General features: G+C 39.9%; 1 protein-coding gene and 1 long non-coding RNA gene across 3 annotated transcripts in view; one reads left to right on the forward strand and one right to left on the reverse strand.

Annotated features, from left to right (window-relative positions):
* Positions 1 to 21,015, forward strand: part of samd14 (sterile alpha motif domain containing 14) — a 134,839-nt gene that overhangs the window by 36,393 nt on the left and 77,431 nt on the right. The gene's annotated exons all lie outside the window — the stretch shown is intronic.
* LOC127583152 (uncharacterized) lies at positions 1,156 to 20,190 on the reverse strand. Of its 2 annotated transcripts, none has more exons than XR_007958217.1 (4): positions 19,917 to 20,190; positions 9,181 to 9,361; positions 3,032 to 6,445; positions 1,156 to 2,895 (listed from the first exon to the last, which is right to left on the reverse strand). It is a non-coding gene; the product is annotated as an uncharacterized LOC127583152 (long non-coding RNA). The 2 variants fall into 2 exon arrangements; XR_007958218.1 differs by lacking the exon at positions 1,156 to 2,895 and adding an exon at positions 11,678 to 11,791.

A 21,015-nucleotide genomic window follows, 5' to 3' on the forward strand; every position in this document is an offset into this window, starting at 1 on the left:
AAAAAAACTGTGAGAGACAGCATAAATCAGCATTCAGAGACTTTCAGATAATCAGATATGGATTTATTTAGGGAAAGTTGTGTTTGACTTAATTGGTTGAATTTTTTAAGGAAGAAACAAGAAATATGGAAGAGGTCCATTTATTTTATCCTATGTAGAATTTAGCAATTCTTTTTAGTGAGTGGAGGGCAGTTTGCAGTGGATTTCTTCAGGGCTCACTATTAAGCTTTTCATATTTATATTAATGACTTTGACTTAAAAAAAGGGACAACAACTGAAAAATTTGCCAATGACACCAGTGTGATTGATAATGAGGAAGAGAATTCTTGGCTGTTAGGAAGATGTTGTCAATACATAATAATTTGGAGAATATTCTTTGGTGAAGAGCAACAGAAGTCAAGCCCAAGTTGTACGAAACATTAGTTAGGACACAGATGGAGTATTGTATATTGTTCTGATCACCATATTGTGCTATGTGGGGAGACATCTAAATGCGTTGATACTGTTAGTAATCATTATCAGAAGCCCATGTTATTTTTCTCCATGGTCATCTGCATAAAAGCATTAGCTTGTGCATCATTGGAATATGCTGAAATGTGCAATCAAGTGGTTCTGATCTTTATTTTTATCTTTATTTTATCTTTATTTTTGCTGCAAGTAAGTTTTTCATTGCACCTGTACGTACATGTACTTGTGCATATGACAATAAACTCGACTTTCACTTATTCTTTCCTTTATAAATCAGTTGGTTTGAGAAAATCTGGGCAATGAAGTTATCCTGGAAAATATTTGCCAGTGTTTCCAGCAGAAATAAATGGTTTACTGCTTAGTTCCTTGAAATTAAATCATCAATATTATTACCGACATCATTTAGTATTTTCTAACCAAAGGAATTGCAAATCAGATGCGTCCGTCAACACCAAACTATATTAATGGAAGAATGCAATTCAATCGCTCTCTAAACCAATATAATGATTTATTCTTTTCACTCCCCTAACCCATTTTCCTATCGACCCTTGAGTTTTCATAGAGGTTCCATTTCTGCTTGGTAAGCTTAGTTAATGCTAATTTTATTCCAAATGAATTTCATAAAAATTCCCCTCAGACCACACATGCACATTAATATAAAAATGAACAGATTGTCTTTGGGTTTTGTGAGGTTTTTATTAAGTAGAGCATTTGACAAAAATATACGCTTGTTTGTGATAGTATTTTATCTCGTGAACATATCTTATTAACCAACTACAGAAACAACGCTGCTGAGTAGATTCCTAAATGATTATTTTTGTGTCCCAGTGTTTTGTAATATACCTGAAACAATTATGCAAAATATCTTTAAAAATGATACAAGTTGCTCAGTACTTCAAGAGCCATTCAAAGTAACTGCCACAAATCATGATACAAGTATCAGGATTATAAAAGGTTTATAAAAACTCTATATATGAACATAGACACATTTAGTATTTCTTACAGTCATGAACACATATTATAACATAAGCCAAACATGAAATTTATATTTAAGTGCCTGTTGTTTGTAAGTTTGATGTACTTAACAAATTCACTTTAGCTTCAAGTTTCAATGACAAAACAATATAAGCAGCAGAGACAGTCTGATCAATTTAAGTAGTCCCAATTTACAGAGATAAACACAATTGTACTTTAATTGACAATATAATTTAGTTTTGTTTACCTTGATTATTAATCCACATAGTAGCTCAGTCAGGCACCATAATAGTCTAGAAAGTGGATTTCTGGTGTGTTTAACGTTTATGTTTTGTCCTAAAGACAAAGCGGTTGTCACCAAAAATATTGCTGAATTGGGACATCCTCGCTTTAAGAAATTGCTCTCATGGTTTTCTCCCATCACTTGTGCTGGAAGTCAAGTTGTGCATTCATAGAGACCAGCAGGTGCTTCAGCTCCCAGCTGCCTTCTCGTTCACATGTTGCCTGCTAGGAAGCGAGTTGGGGTGTTAAATGTTCTCACCACATAGGCTGCCATAGAAGTGAGGGAAAATACTAGGCCATAGGACAAGGGTGGAAAACCGTGAGGTGGGGGAATAGGGAAAGAGATGGAAAATCACAGGGAAGGTGAACATCATGGGGTTGTGTGGGAAACCAAGAGACGAGTGGGAAATTTGGGGCTGGGGAGAGAATATGGCGGATGCCCATATTCTGAAGCAGCCTGACCAGGCCTTGGTCTGTAGTTGGAATCCCACCTATTGGGAAATTCTTGGGTACTTCCTGTTGGGATTCATCCAATGTCAGATATCATGTCCATGTAAGGACCACACATGTCAATCAATGTGCTGGAATCAGAGCTTATAGAAGTGATGTCCCAATGGCAAGCCTTAAATTCATATCTGGTTCCCCAGTTACTGCTTGACATGCTCTTTGCTTCATTATGAGTGAACAGCAAAGGTCGTAGTTTACGACTTATTGATCCAGCTTATGTCTGTAAGTCAGAAATGCACCCTGAGCACATTGATAACATCATTGTCTCTGTGAAATACAATAGAGAAATACCACCCTCCCTTGGGTAAATCCCAACAAAACATTCCCAATCCAATTTCCCAATGGTGGGATATGTGTTGCAAATGGGTACAAATATTTCAAAGGGTGCACAAAATGATTTTTTAAATTTGATTTATACATCAAATAGTAGGTGGATTTATTTTTTAAAATTCCTTTTCTGGATTATTGTGAGGCATTGTACTCAAGTGGGATGTTTTGGGTGCATGTTGAAGGATACTGTCTTAGATTTATATAGTTCCATTCATGTTTCTTTCATGGCATCCAAAAGCACTACACAGTCAATGAAGTACGTATCAGGTGTAGTCACTGTTGTAATGCAGGAAGTGTGGCGGCCTTTAATTCACGTATATTTTCCTTGTTTTTCTGTGAGTGAACAATGAAGGTTATAATGATTCAGTAAGCTGCCATAGACAACAATGTGGGGGAAAAAACAGGTAATCTGTTTTGGTAATGTTGAACTAGGGATTGATATTGACTAGGATACAAAGGGATAACTCACCAGCTTTTGTTTGAAGTATTTTTAAGTCCAACTGAGAATGCAGACAAAACTGTTGTATCCAAGAAACGGCATCTCCAACAGTGCAATACTCCAAGAGGATTTTTGTGTTTAAGAACCAAGAATGGGAATTGGACCCAACATCCTCTGGCTAAAGGGGCAAGATACGATCCTGTGAGTCACAGTTGACATTGCACAAGGAGCTCAGCTTTGTAAGGGAATGACAGAGAGAAAGGCAATAAAATGAGAGACCGTTTTCCCATCTTCCAAAAGAAATGATATTGTTCATACAAATGTCTAACCATGACCAGTTCAGGAACTCCAGTGTTACAGCCATGTGAATCATTAGCATATTAATTGGGGGCATGGTGTATGACCTTGTGAATGATCTTGTGGAAATTCATGACCAAAAGTTAAAAAAACACAAGCATTAAGAAAATGAGTGCGATAAATCTGACTCATGATAGCTTTCCTCAAGAAAATAAGCAAAATGAATTGATATAGGCAGGGAGACCTCTTCTTTCCACCAATCTAATGTTTTTTTTAGCTGAATGATTTTGGGGGAGAACCTGCAGGGGAGAAATTCATCCTTGTTTCGGTCTTTTCTCATGCTAAAAAAGTTGGTAACAATCTTGTTACTAATCTGGTCTCTAAGTGTATTGGCTGCCAAATTAATTACAAGTGTGCTGGGTTTGCTTAATGTTGGTCTTAGGACAGGATGCAAACCCAATTGCAAAATGAAGCTGATGAGAAGTTAGCAGTGAATTTTGTGTGTATGCCTGCACTTTTCATTGTGGCTCTGATACGTGAACCAAGTAATAAGGTTAATGTTGCAAGATCAGAAGGTAATTTTTTTCAACATAAGTATATGATGAAATGAATCATTGAGAGGTTTTTAGATTTGTCACTTTTTCTCAGTGGTTTTGTTTCAGAGATGACACACTCGTTCTGAAAAAATTGTGTTCTTGTGATCTAATTATCAGACCTGATGACATTTTGCATTGAAAAATACTGCAGTCTAATTTTTTTCAAGTAGTAACAATAAATGGCTGATTAGGAGTTGAAAAACCATAAATCAGATTGTGTTTGTGAACATAGGTGTTTTATGCACAAGGATGAGTGAATGACTCATTGGAGACTGAGTATCTCGCTGTGACAAATCATACATTGAGATTACTCACATATTCTCACTACTTCAAACATATCTCATGGATGTCAGTAGATTTGTATCCCAATATGAAGATATCCTCTTGAGTTCATGAGAACATCAGGGCTTTATAAATATGCTTTACGAAATTAACTCTGCTGGTATGGCACATGTTTGGGAGCCAGCACTCTGTTCATTTAAAGTTTAAATGTTCACATTATACTCATATCATGGCATCAATAAGACTCTTACAGGCAACTTGGAGTATGTGGTCATTGAAAACCTTTGCTATCATCTTACTTTCAGAGGGTTCCTGAAAGTGATTTTAGTTCTGATCCCATTGTTCCAAAGGCCAGGAATACAGTGGTTAATTTGGCTGCAACATCTTGCCGGACATAGGGCTGCTCGGATTATCACAGATGGAAGATAATCAGCCTTTCCAGTACTGGATCAACATTTGTAAAAAGGTCCTTTTCATAGCCTACCAAATTTCTCTCTCAACATCACTATTTAGTTCTATTGCTTACATTTGAATTAGTTAATTAAACATTGGGTCAATTAAATGAAAAAGATCGGAAAAATCACGGGCAACAGAAATTGCTATCTTTGTAACTTTAATACTTACATACATTAATATTCCTTCCACAAGAAAACATAGGAGACTTCATGAGGAATATCAGTAAACTGTCAAACATGGATCATCAAAGATGAAAAGTGGAGAGTGGATGAGAAGTCATCTTCTCAGAGTCGCTTGGGATTGAGGATGAGTTGCTTCCATCTTGGTTAGGGGGCTATGAGGTAACTAATGAGGCCAATGTGGGAAGAGCAGAAATTTTCACAGAGGGACAGAAGGAGCCTGTCAGGAATAGGGAGGTGTGAGGTGGGGAGGGAGGAGGTGTGGACAGGTAGACAGTGAAGTGGTGGACTCCTTCTGAACTTATGCAGGGCTTCAGTGTGCTCCTGATGCTTATTCTCATATGACATAGAGAAAACCATTCATCCCATAGGGCTTATGCTGGATCTCAGAGCAATCCTGTCAATTCCATTTCCCCACATAATTCCTTTCAGTTTATTCTCTTTCAATGTCCATCCATGCCAGCTTGAACTTCTACCACCCATCTACACTTGGGGTCATTTACAGTGGCTAATTAATCTACTGACCAGTATGCCTTTTCAATGTGGGAAGAACATGAGGTCACGGAGGGAAGATGCAAGTTCCATACAGATAGCATGGATGTCAGAATTGAACCCAGCTCACTGGAACTCTAAGGCAGCAGCCCTACCAACTACAATACTATGCTACTGAGTTCTCAAGGCCTTGAGGTTCTCAATTCCAAATCCTCCTTCTGCACCTTGAGTGGTCATGGACCAGACATTCCCAAGTGTAAGTGAATATGTTGCATTTCTTCAAGAAATTTTTGGGCAGAGGTAATAAGTCTCTAATGATTAACCAATATAATATCCATAATCAGAAACTGAATAAAAACCAGATAGAGCAAATAGGAAATAGACTAATTGACACTGATTCAATCATTTTCTATGAAAATGCTGGATTCAGTGCATTTTCTTATACCTAAATGTTTGGGCAAAGTCATTCAATACCAGTATCGCGAAAGAGGCTGATGGAAAATGATTAGAGGGTTTCACCTAAAGTCAATGAAAGGCTAGATCAGGCAGGGCACCTGGGACTTTTGTGGATCAATTGTCACTTGCCATTTATCAGCCTATGTCTGAATGTCTTGGTTTTGCTGCATGCAGGCATGGGCCTTATACATTTTCCAAGGATCTGCAAATTGAATTGAACATAGTGCAATCATCGGCAAACATTCCCTGACCTCAAGGCGGAAGGAAGATTGTTGATGAAGCAGCTGAATACGATTGTGCCCAGGCGAGTACCCTGTGGTAATGTCCTTGGGCTGGGATGATTGACCTCTGAAATCCACAGCCATCTTTCCATGTGCAGGTTATAATCCCAACCACTGGAATATCTTCCTCTTGATGATTACTGTCTTCAGTTTTACCAGGGCTTCTTGAAGTCATTTGCTGCTGCTTTGATGTTGAGGGCAGTTGCTCTCACTTTGCTTCTAGGCTTAGCTCCTCGGTCCATGTCTGGACAAAGGCTGTAATGAGTTGTGTAGGCAGGTAGTCCTGGCAACGCCCAAACTGCGAGCTGATTATTGGAGAATAAGTGCCACTCGGTGCTTTTGGCAGCAATAACATCCATCACTTTGTTGACGATTGACAGTAGAATGATGTGGCAGCTCTGATCCCTGCAGGTAAGATTTTACACGTGATTCAGGGTGAAAATCATCTTAACAATTTTTTGACTGTGGTTTTTCTAATTCCCTGATTTTTTTTGCAGATTGGACATTAGCACGAGATAAAGTATTGGTTTAGCAGGTGATTTAACTCCATTTTCTCAGCTCCCATTTCAAGTTTGGATAAGATATGTTTTGCTGTGACATGGAATCAAATACATAATAATCAAAAGTGCACTAATTTTGGAAATGATTTGGAACAAAGTGTAGGCTTTAAAAGACACAAAAGTGCAGTCACATTGAACCTAAGATTTACCTATTGCCTTTCTCAATACAAAGAGTCCCTGAACTTAGTTTGTCTATTGTGGTAGAGTAAGGACAGATTGAACACTGCTTCAAGGCTTGTTTCATATCTTTCTGTACTGACCTTGGAAGACACTATTAGGATGGTGCCTTCTCAGTGTGGAGATGATGAGATGCAAATGGAAACATTCTTCAAAGAACTCAAGTCAAAAATGAATTTTAAAAGATTCTGCTAGTCTATCACCTAACATATTCCCTCCATTCAGTCTCATCCTTATGCTGCTGCTACTCCACCTGAGTCTCTGGCTAAGACTTTTGTTGCTGCAAATACTTGATGTCAAGATCTCTGTCATTACCTGCTGTACATTGCTAATGCTACCCTTGCTGAAACAGCTCCAGTATCTACTCTCTCTTTCACTCCATTAGTATTCTCATGCAGGCCAACAGGGCTTTTGTCATCTGTGTCAAATATTTTTGTGAAGAATGAGCCATGCTTTTGACTGCTGTAGCAATGACTGATATTGCTGCTAAGCTATTGAGATGCAAACAAAAATCAGATCGGTCACTGTGCTTCTGTAACTGCTGCTGACACTGCTACAACTTAGATATATAATGAAATTTGTGTTTCTAAATATAAAAATAAATTGGTCAAACCAAATTAACAGAGTGTTAGATGCCACTTAAATGTTGCAGTGTTGGTAAAAGTGACTACTGCACAGTCGTTATTGGAAACGAAGACCTGTCTTCCTACCAAAGACCCTCGCCACTGTGTTCAGTGGCGTTACGAACCTACCAAATGGAATCATCTCGGAATGCATCTTGAAAACTGAATACCCATGAGATACTGTGGATCATTAGCAGCAGCAGAAAAAAATGTACATTACTGCAATCTGCAACCTCATGGCCTGACATCTCCCTCACTCTCCCACTACCATCAAGCCAAGGAAATTGAGACTGGTCCAATGAGAAGCGCAGAAGGACGTATAGGGAGTAACACAAGGCATATTTAAAAAGTAGGAGGTGCCAGCTGAGTGCAGCTACAATACAGGACTTCATGTGTGTTAAATAACAAAACAGTATGCAATAGATAGAGCTAAGCAATGACACAACCAATAGATCAGGATGAAGGTCTACAGTGCTGCCAGTTCTTGTTGTGAACATGGTGGACAATTAACCAGCTAATGCGAGGAGGGTTCTTCAAGAACTTCTCCACCCTCAATAATGGCAGGGCCCAGCACATAAGTGCTAAAGAGAACACTGAAACATTTGCAAGCATGTTCATAAGAAGATCCATTTCAGCTTCTGCCCAAAGTCCTCACCATCATAGAAGCCAGCCTTCAGCCAGTTTGATTTAGTTCATTCAGTATCAAGAAGTGACACTGGGTACAGCAAAGGCCAGACCAGACAACATCCCAGCTTTCCAGAACTAGCTGTGCATTTAACCAAGCTGTACCAGTACTGTTACAACACTGGCATCTACCTCACAATAAGGAAAATTGCCCAAGGATGTCCTATTCACAAGAAGTAGGACAAATTCAGTCTGGCTAATTACTGCCCAATCAATGCACTGTCAAAATGATGGAAGATGTCATCAACAGTGCTTTCAAACAGCACTTAATCACCAACAATCTGCTCACTGATGCCCAGTCCAGGTTTCACCAGGACTATTCAGTTCCAGACCTCATCATAACCTCGGTCCAAACAAGGATTGTATGGTGGTCAATTGTTACCAATGCTGTAATGAATTCCAGAGCTGAGGCAAGAGTGATCGCCTTGACATCAAGGCAATATTTGACCAAGTGTGGCATAAAGGTGCCCAGGTAAAACCAAAGTCAGTGGGATCAAAGGCAACTACTCCAGTGGTTGGAATCATTCCTTGCATAACAGAAGATGGTTGTGACTGTCAGAGGTCAATTATCCTAATCATAGAACATCACTCCAGGAGTTCCTCAGAGCATTGTCCTCAGCCCTACGATCTTCAGTAGCCTCATCAATGACCTTCCTTGCATCATAAAGCAAGAAGTGGACATATTTTCTGAATATTTCACAATCACAATTCCATTCACAAATCCTCAGCAAATGAAACACTCTATGCTTGCATGCAGCAAGACCTAGACAACACTCAAACATGGGCTGATCAGTGGCAGGTAATATTTACATCGCAAGCATGTCAGGCAATTATCATATTCAACAACACAGAGTCTGACCACTGAGCACTGACATTCAATGGCATTATCTTAGCTGATTCTCCCACCATCAATATCTTGGGGGTAACTATTCACCAGAAACTCAAACAGACCAACACAGAAATACTGTGACCGCAAGAAAAGATCAGAGGCTGGGTATCCTGCAGTGAGTGACTCTTCTCCTGACACCTCAAGACCTTTCGTCTATCTACAAGGCATAAGTCACAAGAAGTCAAGAACAGAACACGTTCCACTTACCCACTTGAATACAGCATCATCAATCTCACAGAACTAGACAGTATCCAAGACAAAGCAGGTCACTTGAATGGTACACCATCAACCTCCAACGCTGGTGCACGGTGGCTGCAGTGTTTACTGCAAGATGCACTGCCATTACTTGTCCAGGTTACTTCTGTGGCAACTCCCAAACAAGCGACCTCTACAAGCAAGAAGGACAAAGTTGATGTATGGAAAACCACCAACTGCAAGTTTCCTTTGAAGTCACACACCAACCTGACATGGAAATATATTTCTGGTCCTTCATTATCTCTGTGTCTAAATCTGGGAACTTCTTGCCAGAACAGCTCTGTGAGAGTACCTTCACCAGCAGGAATCTAATGGTTCAAGGTAGCTCACCACCACCTTCTCAAGGGCAATCGGGGATGGGCATTGCCAATGAATTAATTAAAAGAAAAACTATTTATAATAATTTCTGTTATATTTGTTAAGTTCTATTCTAGCAAACTTTCACCATCATGTTTTTGTTTTAACCTTGTGAACAGATCATTCTGGTTTTCATGGAGAGATACAGCATGGAACCAGGCACCTCACCAAGAATGTGTCAACCATCAACTATCCATTTACACTTAGTCTACACATCAATCCCACTTTTTATTCTCCCCACATTCTTCTCAACAACCTCTCCCCCTCTCCCCCAAGATTCTACCTGTCCCCCAGGGAAATTCAGTAGCCAATTAACCTACCAACCCACCTGTCTTTGGCATGTGGGAGGAAACTGGAGAACCCAGATAATTACAGGGGGAATGTGCAAACTCCACACAGACAGTATCCGAGGCCAGGATTAAACCCAGGTCTCTGATACTGCAAGACTGCAGCTCTACTAGCAGGTTCAAGTTTAACTTTTGCATTCATTTATGGTTTAAAATAGTAGAAATCCATTTTTGGAAAGAAAAACAAGGCTAATATTTCAGGTTAATGATCCTTTGTCAGAACTTTATGATGTAGCATCATCAACATGAAACATTAAGTCTCTTTCTCCCTCCACAGATGCTGCCTGACTTGCTGAGTGTCTCCCATATTTAGTTTTTATTTCAGATTTCTAGCATCTGCCATTCCTTTGCTTTTTGAAAATCTATTTTTGCTGAGCTCAGATTTGTGTCCCTCTGATCCTTTCCATTATCCTGCTGCCAAGACTGTACTGTTTGACCAGGCAGGATTGGCAGCAGTACTCCAAGGAGGAATCTATGCATCAATGCATTCTATGTTGGAGGAGGATGGTCAGTGGGTTGAGCCAGGTAGCAGATAATGGAATGGGGTAAGGAATGGTGGTACAGTGGTTATGTTACTGGACTAACAATCCAGATAATGGACCATTGATCCAAAGACATGTATTTGAATCTCACCATGCAAACTAATGAATTTAAATACAAGTCGTTAAATAAGTCAGGAGTTTCATAAAAGAAATTGGTGTTCTTATCTCATCTGGTCTATGTGTGACTCCAGACCCAATAACATGGCTGACTCTTAACTGGTTCCTCAATTCAGGGCCAATTTACGATGGACAATAATTGCTAGCATTCTGAGGCATTTCCACTGCTGAGCCACCTGACAACCGAGAAAATAAATATTGCTGGTTTGAAGAACCGTTGTGTCAGAATAGACATTAGCATTTTAAGTGTGTTGGTGCAGGAATCCTGAACAACTGTAAACCAGGATTTAAACAACAATTATCTATTTTTAGTTATAGTTTTTCCATTACACGACGAGGAACAGAAAGGCACATTAAATAATGCTGAAATCAAAATTTGATAATTTAATTCCCAGGGTGAAATAGCTAAACTGAAATAGAACAGTGCTAAAACTAAAAACAGTCACCAAAGGCAAGTGAAATTAATATAAGAAAATTAATTGCAGACTGTAATTTGCAAGTTATCCTTGCTTTAAGATGCATTTGATTTACCGCCTACAGCTGTCATCAACAGCATCAATATTCAGATAGGTGGGTGGCAAATAATTTTTTTATATTTTATAGCTGTATATTAATGGCCATGTGTAAATGTTTCCATTTATTGGTCAGTAGATGAAGTATTGAGTCTGCCAGCTGATGGATTTCCTTCTATCAGGGTCAAGCCAAGAACCCATTACTAAGACCTTGTTTGACAGACTGTAAATGGAATACCAACCACAGAAATACAGCTGCCTGCCTACACTGAATATTGATGCACAGTGAGCACCCAAAATGTTAGATCAAAAACATAAAGGAAGGAGAAGGAAAGACTTGCATTTCTATATCCCTTCTCACACCATCTTTGATCACTTTGCAGATTATTAAGTGCTCCTGAATTGAAGTCATTATTTTTGCACAGGAATTGTGGCAGTCAATATGAGGACAGCAAACTTCCACAAACAGGAATCCAGTAATGACCTGTTAATGTACTTGCCACATAGACTGAAGGATAACTTTTATTCAGGACAGTAGGGTTATCTTCTCTACCCTTCTTCAAGAATCTTTTACCTCCATTTGAGAGAACAGGTAGGGCCCTCAGTTTAAGCATCCTACACAAAAGACGGCATCTCTGACAATATAGCAATCCTTCAGTTGTCAGTCCAGAGTTTGGTGTTCTAGTCTCTGGAATGGGATTTAATTCAAATGGTAAGAATCTAGCAACAAATGACAGTCTCAAAAACATTTAAACAACTTAATAGTTCATTGGCGATCCAAAATAATGAGAAAGTTAGAAATAAAGTATCTCAATTCATTTATTTTCAGGAAAATAATATAAAAATGATCAGGGATGAAGTAACTTTCGACATTGGCTTTTTCTTTCAGAAATGGATGGAAATACGTGATGATGTGTTGGTTGTTATGCCGATAGTTACAGTAAAATACATATGTTCACAGCTAAAAATTAAGAGGTTCAAGTGAATTACATGCCACAATATCAAAGTTCACATTTCTTAGGCTTCAGAACTCCCTGATGTTTTTATTCATGTAAATGTACTCTGGTATACGTTACACAGTGCAATGTATACCACCCATAAAGGATGGATGATATGATTGACAGTGATGAATGGCAAACTCTCAAATTAAATCCACGATTTAATCGGAAGCACTCTCGTACCATGTGACCTGAACTACAAAGGTCATCATGTTTTATTCATGGTGAATTGCAGAGTCTATATATATGATAAATCTGATATCTAGCAGATTAGTATAGGTATGCATAAATATATTGGTGTAATGCTCAGCCACTGTAGAGGGAAGGGAAAAAGCAGCACATACTTTCCAGTCTGTTAATATAGGTGCATAACATGCAGGTTTAATTAATAATTGCTGATGGAGGGAGGAAGGGGAAAATTAGTTATATTGGTTTGACTTTGTGACATTACCAAAGGATTTGTAATTGTGTGTCAGGAATGGGGAGAACAATATCCATCCATCACTTTGATATGTAGGTTGATACAGTCAACAGTTATTGATGATAATTGTCTACAAGTGGCCCAGATCTGGGGCTCTTCCATTGCTAACCTCCACCACTCTGCCAAGGTTTGTGCAACTGAGCAGGATCATGTGTGTGAATGTCATTGGCTTGTGAGCATTTTCAATATGTACAACGCTTATTTATTGCTGCTGCTTCTAACAATTCAGTCAAGAGCTTAAAATGAAAGTGGCAAGGCTTTAATGATTTCTAAAGAGTAAATTACAACAGAGACCTGAGCTGTAGGATATGTTGATTAATAAAGCCAGTGTGAAAGGTTAAACAATAGCTCCAATGTTGTCACACCCACTCAAGACCATATGACTGTCTTTTCAGTAGTTATTGGGCAAATTTCCTCCAACTTGCGGACAGATTGGAACTAATGATTATTCCTTTGAAAACCTAATGTGTCAATTGATGCTTCAAAGATAATATTTTCATCTGAACTCTTCCCAGTATTGAATGATAACTAAATGTGATTGGGTAAATTACGGCAACACATTCTTTGCATCATGATAATAATAACTAATAATAATAATATTAAAATTAATTTAAATCATAGTCATAATAATAACCACTGCAAGGTTCCAGCTCCACAAAACCCTTAATTAAATATAAAGGATGAAGTACATTTATCCCCACAAATATATAAACAACAAAATACCTTTTCCCCCCAAAAAAACATCATTTTGTATAAGAATAATAGAGTTCTGAATTATTCCAGTTCTAAATACATTCACACAGGGAAATAAAAACATGAGCCTATATCACATTGATTTTTTAGGGGGGAAGAAGTAGACTTAAAAAAAAAGAAAATTAGTTTGCTCTGGGACACAGAGATTCCCCTGTTGCTGTCAGCATTATAAAGGTTATAGAATGGAATATATATATATATATGTTGACCTAGTTCAGGTGTCACAAAGAGAAGTAAACAGATGCAAAAAAATAAACCGCTGGAGGAACTCAGCAGGTCGAGAAGGATCTGGGGAAGCAAAGGGATGTTCAACGTTTCAGGTGAGGTGGGGGATGATGGGCAGATGGCGCCAGGTAGGGGAGGGGGCAGTTTTGAGACAGAGACTTAAAACTCTGTAGTAGGTGGAAATAGATGAGAACAAAAAGGGTAGATGGAACCAGATGGGGGGGGGGGAGGGGAGGGGGAAGGTAGTGACAGAGGCTGGAAGGTGATGCGGAGATAACGGAGGTGGGGAGAGGAGGGAAATAAAGGCGAACAAAGAGAGAGAAAACCTAGGTGGACCAGTAGGAGTGGGGGAACAACACCTCATATTCCACTTGGGTAGCCTACAACCCAATGGTATGAATATTGAATTTTCCAATTTCAGGTAACCCACAACCTCTGTGTTTCTTTCACTTCCCACTCCTTAGTGATCCCTCTCCCTTCGTTCACCTTTTCCATTTCCCCCCACCTTCCCCCCCCTCACTCTTACCCCACCCCCCCCCCCCCGACTACCTAGATTTGTTATCCCCACCTCCCCTCCTCACCTGGTTCCAGGTTCCATTTGCCCATCACCCCCACAACCACCCATCAGGGTTTCTTCTCCTATTCCCCCCTCCCCCCGCACACGGCTTTGTCTGCCCATTTTCCTTTTTTCTTATCTGTTTCCACTTATCACCCAGAAGTAAAGAGATTCCTGTTTCAGCAGGGAGCTGAGGAAAAAGGGTTTCTGAAAATGAAAATCAGAAAATTATCTTTTTCAGTTCCAAATCAAAACCTAAACAATGAGGAAAGGTTATGTGAACCTGCAGTAAAATTATGGGTCATTATTATTTTGGTGTCCCAGAAGTACATTATGGATGCAACATATGCCTTTCTTTTCTAAAAATAAGATTAAATTTCCCTTTAAAATTACTTGTTTTTAATCACCAGCTCTCAATATGAAGTGCGCAAACATTTTTACTCAACTTAGACGTCATTCCTAGTAATCACTTTTCACTCTTAAATGCCCAATTTTTAAGCAAAGGATGATAGAAGGCATATTTTCAAAAGCTTTTTAATTTTTCGATATTGCACTACTATAACACAGAAGTTAAATAATTCTCTATTTTAGGTGATTTTCAATGATTAGTAGGTAGTAGATTGACACCATGATTAAAAATGTTTTTTTAATGTGATAAGCCCAGGGTGTCACAGTGGCACGGCTAGTAAAGCTGCTGCCTCACAGCACCGGCTTCAGTCCTGACCTTAGGTGTTGCCTGTGTGGAGTTTGCATTTTCTCCCTGTGAATACTTGGGTCGCCTCCGGGTGGTCTGGTTTCCTTCCACATCCCAAAGATGTGTAGGTCAGTAAGTTGTTGGCCACTGTAAATTGTGGGTAGGTGAATGTAGAATCTGGGGGGAGTTGATGAAATTAATGTTCAATTAGTGTAAATGGGTGGTTGATGGTCAGAATGGACTTAGTGGGCTGAAGGGCCTTTTTCTGTGCTGCATCTCCTTATGACTATTGTCAGCTGCCTTAATCCCACCAGGGCAAGTTATCACGCTTCTACATATCACAGATTTTTTTTAATTTAAACTTTGCTTGTTAAAAATTATTTTTAAATACTGCCCAATTACAGTCATTCATTGCCGATATTGTATTCAAAAATACATAAATGAGAAACAAAATTAGAGAAACACTCCTCAAAATTAGTGCAATTTTGGGTGCAACTTCAACCTGGAATTCTGATTACAACCAAAGAATAATCAATGCCAAAAAGTTCGCCATTATACTGTGGCACAGTGACTATTATGGTGTGACTAAATGAACAATAGGAAGAGAAGACAGCCTAAGAAACAGAGGCAAGGGAAATGCGTGACTTCATAAAATCTGCTACTGGTGGTATACCTGCTACATCTGAGTGGACTAGCCAGGCATAATGAAGGAACAGTCTAAGAAGAAAGTCAATTCAGGAAATAGACAGCTAAATTTTCCCACTGCAGTAGATTAATGCTGCTGAGATCTTTTATCCATCCCTCTTGGGTACTTTAAAAGCCATTTTTGGACCCTTTGGATATTGATGTGTATTTTCCATCCATCTACCAACTCAAAATGCAGCACAAGATCTAAAATAGTTCTAGATTGGTGACTTTCATAAAGCAATTTTCTTGGATGCCATCAATATTGTCTTCATTTATCCAAAGAAGGTGGGGCCTATTCCACCATTTAGGTAATTTGAGAGCTGCTTGAGAAAGACTTTAGTATCAGAACTACATGTAATTGATTTTCCATTGTTTCCAACAACAAAACCACATTGCAGTAAATTGCCTGTGAATATGCTCAAGCATCCACCATTTAGATGCCAGTTAGAAATAAAATCTATAAAAGAAAGAGCTTAATTTGAACGAGAAGGCAAATAGTCAGTAGCATGAGAATGTTTTTTTTTCAGAGGTGAAACAATAACAACTACTCTTGTTGCTCTGGAAATTTGACCAGGCGCTTTCCAGTCATGAGCCAATCTTGCATGATGAAATGGAAATCTTGTCAGATGTGCACAAGTGATGCCATTCCCTTGGAATGCTCCTTTTGTAGAATTGCAGGAAAACTTGGACCTCATTGTCAAAGGAGGGAACATTGTTGGTGATGCCTGGGACAATTAGGTTCTTCTAATGCTATTCTAATCTAACCCCATTCAAGAAAATACTATGCTTTCTCCTAATTGTTTTGACCACACCCTGACCTCCATTCCCCTCCACCACCACATCATTGCCGGCCGCTATTGTTGCCACCAACTCTCCTGCCTCCCATCCCTGCAATCCTCCCAAGCCCAGGGCCACATTCTGATCACCTACCTACTTACTTGCTACCTATTGCAACACTTGCGTTTAGAGCAGCAACAAAATTCTTCCATCTCTAACCAATTCTAGCAAGTGTTTTAAGCATTCACCAGTCCTGAGGTTTCTAACTCACCTTCCACAGCTCAATGGCATATTGTTTTTGAGCAGTTTGATTCTCCCAGTCATCAAGCATCCTCCTTTAGCTATTCCTGTAATGAAATCAACTTCCACTCAAGATAAAGTCTGCTCTTATTTTCAGTAAAGTCTCTTATTCGCTCTGTGTAGGTTTTAGAAACATAGAAAACCTACAGCACAATTCAGGCCCTTCGGCCCACAAAACTGTGTCGAACATGTCCCTACCTTAGAAATTACTAGGCTTACCCATAGCGCTCTATTTTTCTAAGCTCCATGTACCTATCCAAAAGTCTCTTTAACAAATCAAATCTAAACAAACCAGCACTGATTATCCTTGTATTAAAACCCCAAATGTGTTACCTTGTCCATCCGCAAGGATTTCAGCCATTGGCGGAAGGTTGCTTGGGTAATGTACCCATACCTTCCCACCCCTACACATTTTGGAAGCTGAAGCTGGAGTGAGAGTGGGGAGAGGTCTGAGGCTATTAGAATTGGTCAACTTCTGTATCGGTGATCCACTCAGCAGGAGGCCATTGTTCAGATTACACAGAGCTTGTGGTAAAACAGACAGCCACCTCTTGAAGGTGTGGATAGGTGTGAGAAACTCAATCTACTGTTTGAGCAGTCCATTCATTCTTTCAATTAGGGGTAGTAGGGAATGTGTAACAGCCAACGCACATCATTGTCAGATGCCCATTCTTGTACCTTCTGTCCTGAAAAGTGGGATCCATTGTCAGACTGTATTTTGAGAGGATCCCTGTAGTAAGATATAAGCTGCTGAAGGCCACAGACGGTGTTGTCCTGGTCTGCCTCCATGGAATGAATGGATATCAAAAGACCAGAGTAGGTGTTGACCATAGTTAAAAAGGTGTGGCTGCAGCAGGACGTTTTCATCACTCGTCTGTCCTTCTGTCTCTACTGGCACCCAATAGCAGGATAGCAGCTATTCACCATCTTTTGGGTCTAAACACATACAGTCCTGCTGCACCTCCCTGCTGGAATGGGTGAGACAACCGGTGGTGCCTGTTGTGCGGTGGTGGGACCCGACCTCAGTCAGGTTGCTTTGTCTTCTATGTGCTGTCAGTTATGTGAAAGGAGAGCAGGCACTCCTGCAAAGTCAAGATCTTCAAGAGATGGGAAGGGTGTCCATCTGATGCCTCTAGACATGTCTTCGATTGTGCATTGCATTATCCAACCAATGGCAATGTTGAAAAGGAGACACAAGAATCAAAATCAGGTTTATTATCACTGACATACGTCACAAAGTTTGTTGTTTTGTGGCAACGGTAGAGTGCAAGGTCTTCTGTGTCGATTGTCAGTGACTGCAGACGCTGGAACCCTGAGCAAAGAATAAACTGCTGGAGGAATTCAACAGGCCAGGCAGCATCTGTGGAGGGAAAGGAATTGTTGATATGTCGGGTCGAGACCCTGCATTGGTCCTTTCCCTCCACAGATGCTGCCTGGCCTGCTGAGTTCCTCCAGCTGTTTGTCTTTTGTAATGTTGAAGAGAGTTGTAGGTAAGACACACCCTGATACACTCCTGTTTTGACCTTAAAACTAAGCTCTCTGTGATCAATACTGACAAAAAGTTGCAGCAGAAGTTTCTGATAATGTTGTTGATAGATATAGCGATTCTCCATGCCTGCAGAATGTGCCACAGGCTGACCCAGTGGATGCTGTCAAAACCCTGCTCAAATTCTGTGAAGTTTATGGCAAGCTTCCATTTGCCATTATGAGTAATGTTCCATTATGTTCTGTTGAGTAAAACTTGGGTCTGTGTATCCATACCTTTTCTGAAAACTGGTTTGCTCTTTACTGAGAAAGCTATCAAAATGCCTTTGGTATACATTGATAAAATTAAATTAGATTAAATTGGTAAATTATATTGGTTTATTATTGTCACAAGTACTGAGATACGGTGAAAAACTTGTCTTGCATACTGTCTATACAGGTCAATTCATTACAACAGTGCATTGAGGTAGTACAAGGTATAACAATAACAGAATGCAGAATAAAGTATTATAGTACAGAGAAAAGTGCAGTGCAGGTAGACAATAAGGTGCAAGCTCACAACGAGGTAGATTGTGAGGTCAAGAGTCTATCTTATCGTATGAGGGAACCATTCAATAGTCTTATAACAGCGGGATAGAAGCTGTCTTTGAGCCTGGTGGTACATGCTTTCAGGCTTTTGTATCTTCTGCCTGATGGGAGGGGGGAGAAGAGAGAATGTCCGGGGTGGGTGGGGTCTTTGATCATGCTGGCTGCTTTACTGAGGCATTGAGAAATGTAGACAGAGTCCATGGAGGGGAATCTGGTTTCCATGATGTGCTGAGCTGTGTCCGCAACTCTCTGCAGTTTCTTGCAGTCAAGGGCAGAGCAGAACTGTGCAGAGCAGAGCACTGTACTGTGATCTTACAGAATGCCTTGCTGGGCAAAGATAAAAGTCCAATACCATACAAGTTGTTAGGAGCATTAAGTGCTGTTTTCTTAAGTACCTTCCCTTTAACCATGTTGGTCTGAACATCTGGTACTTTTTCTATTTCTGAGACCGATGTGAATAGAAGGGTCAGAATAAAAGCTTCCAACTCTATATTCAAATTATTATTACCAGGAGCTTTCCCTTTGTTCATGGATCTGATGCATTGGATAATCTTTTTCTTTGTTGGAGGGCCTGTCTTGATATCAAGATGATTGAATCATAGAGTACAGAAATAGGCCCTTCGGCCCACCATGTCCATGCTGACCATCAAGTACCCATCTACACTAATCCCGTTTATCAGCACTTGGCCCACAGGCTTCCCTGCCTTGGTGATTCAGGTGATGATCCAGATACATGTTAAATATTGTAAGAGTATCTGCCTGCACCACCTTCTCAGGCAATGCACCCACCCTCAATGTGCAAAACAAAATGTCCTCAGATCTCCTCTAACCTCTTACTCTTTACCTTAAACCTTTCATTCCAGATGTCTCGGTTACGGGGACATGCTTCTCACAGTCCGCTTTATCTATGCCCCTTATAATTTTGTGTACATTTATTACAACCCCTCATAACTGAAACATTCTAGCCCTGGCGACATCCTGGTAAATCTCCTCTGCCCCCTCCAGTGTAATCATGACCTTCTTATAGCGTGGTGACCAGAACTGCACATAATACTCCAGATATGGCTGAACCAAAGTTATTATAGGTTGTACCATGACCTGCATGTTCTTACATTCTATGCCTCAGCTAATGAAGGCCAGCATGCCATATGCCTTCTTTGCAACCTTATCTACCTGGGGTTAGAGCTATAGTTCTATGTACTTGTACACCAAGATCCCTCTGTCCCTCAAAACTCCCTCAGGCCCTACAGTTCATAATTTATGTCTTACCTTTATTAGACCTCCCAGACAGAAACACAGAAAAAAACCTACAGCACAATTCAGGCCCTTCGGCCTACAAAGCTGTGCCGAACATTCGCTTCCTTTTTAGATGGCTTCCTCTCCGGGAATTATTTGAAGCGCTCTGTCCTGTGCATTTCCTCTTTTTCACTGTTATCAGTCGATGACCTTGTTTGTCTCTGATGAGTAGACATGTTGACGTTTGCCACTGATAAGCTGCGTCATCTTATTGACATGATCTTCTTGTTTGTCACAGGCAGCAGCATTCTTCAGCGTGTGTTGCCAGGTTATCAATAGAGTGCTGTTTGTCTGCTCTTGAAAGTCATTTGACGTCCCAATGTACTTTAGTGTTCTTCTCATGGTATTAGTCTTTCATCCTCCGGGGTTTTGTGTCGAGAACCTTTTTTCTTCAGGATTTGTCTGGTTTCCAGGGTATTCCATATACTGAAATGCCACAGAGCCCAGCTTCCACTCCTGTCTTTGCTTCTATCTGGACTCTAAACATTAGTCCACTTTGTCCCATTTCTTAGTGATGTCCTCATTTACATTCCCCTCCTCTCCATCTAGATTTGCGGGTGCAATAACTTATTCTTTAATTGCAGGCTTTCCCTATATCAGTGGACTTTATCATGACAATGTCATTACGTCCATATCCCTTTTTTTGGTGGACCCACACTGCTCTATTTTAGCTTAATCAATGGCAACATCTCTTCTACATCTGTGAGTGAGAACGACCATTTGCCATTGATAATCATTTGGTCAAAGTGGTCCCATCTCTACCAGCTTGAGAACACCATGTAAACTTGTGAATTTCACAATATTGGAATAACCTTCCATAAATGACTAGGTCATTCATACTAAACTGAACAACAAGCTTCTCTGCCATTTCATTCATTGTGCCAAACCCAGATCTTACCATTGCTCTGTTCATGTTAATGTAGTTCTTAATGATCTTGACATTCAAGCTCCCCATGATGACAGTTAAGCCATGGAATGCTACTCCATATAACTGGACTTATAGTATGAGGTAGAATTTCTCTTTTGCTTCTTCATCACTGTTAGTTGTTGGATCATGGTTCTAAATCAGGAA

The sequence above is a fragment of the Pristis pectinata genome, chromosome 25 (genome assembly GCF_009764475.1).
Source record: "Pristis pectinata isolate sPriPec2 chromosome 25, sPriPec2.1.pri, whole genome shotgun sequence".
Lineage (NCBI taxonomy): Eukaryota > Metazoa > Chordata > Chondrichthyes > Rhinopristiformes > Pristidae > Pristis > Pristis pectinata.